Genomic DNA, 7,445 nt, shown 5'->3' on the forward strand with positions numbered 1-7,445 from the left:
CTCTCTTTTCATGATTTTCTTGCATCACACTCATTTCTCTTCTCAATTGTTCCTCCACCTCTCTTACTTGATTTTCAAAATCTTTTTTGAGCTCTTCCATGGCCTGAGATCATAGCATAGTTTATAGGAGGTTTTAGATGTTGCAGCCTTGAGTTCGATGTCTTCCTCTGATGGAATGCTTTGTTCCTCCTCATCCAAAAGGGTGGAAGAAAATACCTTTTCATCAAGGAAGTAATCATCTATAGTCATTTTTCCCCTTTTTGGGCATTTTCTCATCCAATTACTTGACTTTTGATTCCTTTGTCAAGTGGAGGGTATATTACCTTATGCTTCAGAGGTTTTGTGCAGCTGTTCTCTGAGATATCTCTAGGGACCTTTAAGTTCCCAGATCTGGTGTGTGACCGTCCATAAGCACTTTTCTCTGCCTTGGAAATGTGAGTAGGGTTCCCTCTCCACAGGCACCATGAGCTCTACAACTCCAGCATTAATCCTTGTCCCTACTCCAGGACTACCACTCAGGGCTGAGGCCCAGATCATTTTTTTTGACTCCTCCAAGTTTGTAGGCCAAGGGCTCCCAAATTGGGTGTTGCTGCCACCCTGGGGCTGGGGCTGGGGTCAGACCACGCTCCTCTCTCACTCAGGTGAAAGAACTTTCTTACTGACCTTTGAAACTGTCTTTGTCGTTTGTTGGTTGAGAAATATGGGAAGCGCAGCTACTTCCCGTGACTCCGTGCCCTGAAGCCTTCTCAAGTTCTATCTATGCTGTGCCACATGACCAAGGCTGAGTTGTGCTCTGCTCTGACTCCTGAGTGATGGACCCTTCCTGTTGGTCTTCCAGGCTCTCTTGGGCTGGAAATCTATTTCACTCTGTAATTGTGTGGCTTTTGCTGCTCTAGAATTTGTTTAGAGTCAGATTTTACTGGTATTTTACGGGTTATGGGGGGAAGAGTTAGAGCAAGTTCATCTTTCTTCTCTGCCATCTTGGATCCACCCACCAGTATCTCTCTTTTTTAAAGTTTATTAAAAATTTGAGAGTATTTTAAAACCTTTACCAAAAGAATTAAGCAGTTTTAAAATTTCTTGTTAAATAAGGACACTATAAAAAAGGTAGTTTAAAATTGGAGTTATATTTTCTATTACTAATTTGAAGCTGGCATGGTCAAGTATAGAAAGAAAACAATGTTCTCAGCAGGATTAGACTGGGTGTTTTCACAGATAAGGTTTTTCACTGGTAAATAGCTGCTTTTCTAAATATGGTCAATAACACGTATCAACAAATTTATTTTTCTTGAATCCTTACTTTAATCAAATAAATCAATAATTTTCACAAAAATATATTGCTATAGAAATATTACACTGAAGAGGACTTTTATTACTTAAGAATGATGTTAATTTTCTTAGCATTGAACTTGATATCAATGAACACATTTTTTTTTTTTGCTGGTTTTATTAGGTCAGGATGCCATATGCCGTATGACCTTTGATTAACGAGGGATAAAAAATTATTTATTCTTAGGGTAGGTTCATAATATATATCTCTGTGTATAAAGCAATTGAAAATTGCCTCCAGGGTGCTTCTTTTTAACTTAGAAAGATTGCCTGATGAGTAGCTGAGACTGGTTATTCCCTGAATTATAGGCATCTGATTAAATGATTCAACAAATATTTATTGTGTCTCTGTCAATACATTTAATATGTGTTTATTAAGTGCCGGTGTGTCAGGCTGTTACATACCTATTGTAAACTGTGCTGGTAGGTACCTACTATAAGGAAAAGCCCTGAGCTCTTTGCAGTTATATTGAAACACTATAGCTGGGGAAACACACACATTTTGGTCACATCCAGTCCATTAGTACTCATAGAAAGTTATCCTTAGCCACTCAGGTTCTAAGAAATGTCCTATTCTGGTAGTTCCTTTTTTAGTGCCTTTGTGCACAACAGCACAGTAAACAATTAGGGATCAACAGATTTTTATTCTTTTAGGCAAATACAACAATATATTTTGTGATTAAAAAAATTCACGCAGATCCAAAGCCTTTTCTTGTTAAGGCTAAGATGGTTTTCCTCCCGTTAGGATAGAGATATAAATCGGCTATGGAGACAAACCTGTCGTTTTGTAAAACAAAATACACTTTGCAGCCACACGTGAGCTGCTTTTCTGATCCCAAGGATAGAGGTAGGAGGAAAGGGTGGCTATGTGTCAAAAAGGTTTCTGTAGTAGAAAACAATACTTATTTACTCATGAAAATATTATTGGTAGCATTCTCACACGCAATGTAAACAAAACTTTAAATTAGTGGTGTTCTCTCAGAAAATACAAGCAAAGTTCTAAGAAAAGTAGTTTAGTATTTGTTACTCAGTACTTTAACTATGGTTAACTATGGGAGAGATGAATTATCTTTGGAATATACTTTAAATTAAGTGTTTTAAGTTTGAGTGAATTTAGTTTACACAACAAGAAAATTTCTTTTTAATTTACTCATAGGGACTGTGGTTGTCATGTGGCTCTGGGTTTTTCTGTATTGTAATCCTTATAGACTATTCTCTTCTGGGGATTATGGGCCAGGACTAACTTTGTAGGGTGGTTTTCCTACAATTTTGGGACTACTTTCATTCAATGCTTGGACCTGTGAACATCAAAAAACCTATTGAAGAAGATGAAGGACTCTCTGAAAGACTTTAACTCAAGTACATAAATTATAAAATGTATAAAATAGTGCAACTAAAATGAATGGAAGCAATATTTGGAATTTATCTCATCTGTCTTTAAGCTTAAATATAATGTCAGTAGCATTTAGGAGTAATTTAAGAAGTACAGAAATTCAGACCTATATTTATCATTTATCCTACTTTGTTCTATTTTTTCATATGCTGTCATTCAGGGATCTTTGCTGAAATTAAAACCATGGTGTAATTGAAAAATGTTCAATTGTCAGATTAACCCAAATTTTTGTTGGTTGTATTTACTGTATTGTTTTGTCAAATTTAGGTGACTTAACACCTTCTTAGCAAGAATACCTGATGAAAAATAGGAAATTCCCTAAATTTGTCCTCACTCCCACTCCACCTCCCCAACTTATCTCTGTCACTCGCCCTGGGTGTGAAAATTTCTCATTAGTTACTCAGAAAAACCTTCAGTGATCCCCTGTAGCCTCTGAATTAAAATAAAAACTGGTCTTATTGCTTTATTCTTCCACCACTTCTTGCTACATGCTTGGGGAAACTATATTTTGTGTCTCTTTGGGAAAGAGAAAGGTAACTCAACCGTTTTGTTCTGTTTTGCCCCATTAGGTAGTAAAGAAAGTCCATTCTCTTTCCAGGTTAAATTAGTTCAGACTGTGTACTGAGAGAAGTAACATGTCCTAGTGAATATAAGGTCAGCCTTGGGGTCCAGAGCTCGCAGAGCTGGGAGGAACTTTAGAATCCATTCAGTTTAACTGCTTCATTTTATAGATGAGGTAATTGAGACTCAGTCAGGTTCAATGAGACCTAAAGGCACAACAGTCATGTCCAAGGTAGTTATTCACCCCAGGACTCCTGACTCCAGAGCTAGTGTTGTGTCCACTCTACCATGCTAGAGACCATCTGAGTCGTTGACAAAATCATCGTTTGAAGTACCCTTCTCCCAAAAAATCCTTTGACATACTTTAACAGAGTCAGATACAAAGGAATTCTAATTCTGTGACTTGTTATTAAGAAACAGATTTCGTCGTGCTATGCCTGGTGGTTTGGGGTTTATTTTTTTCAGGTCCAGTGTAAACTTGCACTGTGGAAGAACTTGTTGCAATTTGAGAACAGCCCACAGTTTCTTGTCTGTAGCTTTCGTCTCCTTGGTTGCCCCTTGTCCATGAAACACTAGCTTTTGCTTCCTCCTGTTTATCTTCTAATTACAATTAAGTCCAATATTTTTCAAGTCCTCTAAGTTGACTGCTTCCTCTGGAAATTATGATGTAAAGAATCCTATGTGCAGTAGAGCACTAACGGTGAAAAGCACAATTCCACTTCATGAATATCTATGTTATTCTTACTCTCGTATTAAACATGGACGTGAATATACTACTGATGGCAGAGCACTGGTCTTTTAAAGTTTTAGATGTTTCTCTGCAGATTGTAGTGTAACTTTGGAATTTGTTTACAAAATTTCCAAGAATCCAGTTCTTGCAAGGTATACCTCATGCCACTAAGAATGGTGTTTGGACCCTTGGAAGAGAGAAAGAAAACAAGTATTTATCAATTATCTACTGTTTGCCAGGTAGTATGCTACTTTAAAAATATTATCCATCTCATTCTGTCCTCACAAGAACTTTGTGAGGTAGATGCCATTAACCTCATTTTACAGTTCATGAAACTGAGGCAGCTAGATATTAAGTGACTTGTGTAAGATCATACGGGTAGCAACTCAGTGAGGTGGGATTTGAACTCAACTCTTTCTGACTCCAGACCACTGGTCTCTATCCACTGCAATACCCAGGTGCTGTAGGGGAAATGTTGCCCTCCAGCAAGAATAGAAAAAGGGTTGGAGCATCTGAGGAAGGGGAAAGGGAGGAGAGAATAGCCATCACTGATATGATAAAAATCTTTGCCTGGGATTTTTATTGATGGGGGTGAGAGGGAAGAAACAGGGAATAAGAAAAGAATTTGTGAAAGTAAAAAAGTAGAACAGATAAAATCAAAATTACATGAAATGTATTGTATTATAAATCACTATGCAGTGAATACCTGCAAAGTACAACTTTATAAATTACATTTGGCAGAATGCTGTTTCTCCTAGATTTCTGTTAGAATCTTAAATTTTTTTGTGATTTTTGCCACGAGGTCTTCTTTATTTTAAGATTATGAGAAATATGACTATTTAAAAATTAATTTTGGGCAAAATATATATAGACCATCTAATCTTTTGTTAAAAATAATAATAATTTTAATATGTTTCTCTCTATATATCTTTTAATCACCATACAACAAAATCATATTCCAAGTTCAGTACACCAAAGCCCATCTGTGATCTATATAGATATAATTACAAAACATTCTTTAAAGAAGTAAAGAATAGCATAAGTAGTTAGAGAGATAACAAATTGTTCACAACTCAGTTGTCCCAATACAATAAAAATGACAAGGCTACTGAAATTACTTTATAGATTTGGTGTTATACCACTCAGACTCTCAAGGACATATGTACAGAGCTAGACAAAATGAAAACAAAATTTCTTTGGACTAATCAAAGGTCTAGAAAATCTAGGAAAAGGGGGAAAGAAAAGAAGTAAGAATGAAGCAGGACTAACACTTCCATATCTCAGAAAGGTAAATCACTTATGAAGTTCTTACTAGGAAATATGGCAAGGAGATTTTATTGACCAATAAAGATGGAAAAACTATTTGGTAGTGATTAAAAATCAGGAAGTAGAACAATGCGACCAGGAAGAATCTATCACAAATAATAGAACTCAGGAACTCAGTGTTCGGTAAACCTGAAAACATAAATTACCTGACAAAGATCTCCCTCTTTGACAAGAATTGATGGGAAAACTAGAAAGTGGTCTGCCAGATAGCTATTAGATTTTGGCCAGTATATTATGCCATATCCCATACATTCCATTATACCATATACCATACATTCAAAATGGATATGTGACCTGAATAGAGATAAAAACCATACCATAACTAACTACATAAAAACCATGTCTTTTTTAAATTGCATGTATGACCAATCTCTGGAACGGTTACCATGTATCTTGTGTCTTGTTTTAGTAACTCTTCAATTATTACTGACTCGAGTTTTTCCACAGTGTTTGCTTTATTCGTTTGTGACTGCTTCCATATGGGTAGCCAACCTATGACACAGTTGATAGGTGGTGGGTGGTATTAACACTTTCTATCCAATTTATGCGTTGTTCTTGACCATTTCCCTTTTCCTTGACTAATTCTTCTTCTACCTTTGTCCATGTTTAGTCATAGGCACTAGTTGGCTCTATAGCTGACACTTAGAACTAGAAAGATGGGATGGAAGCCTCTGGTAACATTTTAGCATTTGATTACGATAGCAAACAGTGAGAAAGTTTAAATGAATCCTGGATTCAAATTCCTTGGATATAGAAATACAGAAAGCTGCTATGCCTTCCAAAGCAGTTACATAATGTTACATAAATGGGAATCATTGCAACTATTGTTGACTACCATTTGATTTTCCACAACCGTGGAATCGCCCTCCCTCCAATGGAGAGTCCTTTGTCACCCTTCCTCACTAACTCAGTACATCAAACACTCACACCCATCTACAGAAGAGCCTCTATAGATGTTACCCTTCTAAGGCTGCAAGTGCCCTAAGAACTCTTGCCCTCTGAAAAGCGTCCTAAATCTTTATCTCCTTGACCTCCACAATGCTTGAGTCAGGGAATTCATTCCAGGCAAACTGCCCCAGGACTCTGGTATTGGCAGGGCTCTCACACCACCCTCCCCTCCAGCCCTCATCATTCCTGCCCGGCTTCTGGCACCCCAAGCTGCATCAGACTCCTGCAGGGGGGTCTACAGGGACTCCACCTTGTCTACATTGTCTAACCAAGGGAAGGGGTGCCATCCTCAAGCCCAGGAACCTGGCGCTCCAACTCAGGCCCTCAGGGTTCCAGCACATCTCTTTCCATTTCTGGGATTCCTTACATTCAATAAAAGGGAAAAGAAGAGTCAGAGCACTTAGGGGACCTCTGAAGTCCTGCCCAAGCCCCCCTGCCCCCCACAAGGCCCACTTGGTCCCTCCTCTCCTCTACCTAGCTGGCTGAAGGGGTATTGGCCATATTGCTACCTTCCCCCCATCTCCTCCCCATCTTCCTGCACTCTCTCCGTTCCTGGCTCCTACCCTGAGATTCTGGGAAACCAGCCTCTGGGCTTTTCCTCACACTTCCAGACTCCAAGCACTTGCCCCAGCTGAGTCCTGGCCATGGAATGCCCTGCCCTCAAATTCCAGGACCATCCCTCAGCAGCTCCTCTCCTCCTGAGGCCACCTGTCGTCTCTCCAATGGCAGGTACACAATAGGCGCTTCTTCGGGGCAGTAACTCAGGAGTGTTCCTCCCTCCCTGGCCCGCCTTGTCCTCACCAGCCTGCAGAGAATGTGACTCTGGGTCCCATAAGGCCGTGAGCGCAGGGCGGTATGCACGGGCCTCGTCCCGGGTTCCACCCCCTTCTTCTCTGTGCTTTGGGGATCCCAGGTGAAGGGGCTGTGTTGTGTGTGGCAGGAGGGGGGTCCTTCCTGTTGGGTGTGGGGTCCTCTTCTCCTCCCCTCCCTCAACCCCCCTCCTCCTACCCCGCCTCTCTTCTCTCCTCCCCCTGTCCATCTCCTTGTCCCCATCTCTTCATCCTCTTTCCCCCTCCTCTCCTCTTCCCCCCACCCCCTCCTCCACCCCCTCCTCTTTTCTCTCCTCCCCTCTCTCCTCCTCCCCCTCCTCTCTCCTCT

Source organism: Notamacropus eugenii, chromosome X (assembly GCF_028372415.1).
Source record: "Notamacropus eugenii isolate mMacEug1 chromosome X, mMacEug1.pri_v2, whole genome shotgun sequence".
In the NCBI taxonomy this organism is placed as follows: domain Eukaryota; kingdom Metazoa; phylum Chordata; class Mammalia; order Diprotodontia; family Macropodidae; genus Notamacropus; species Notamacropus eugenii.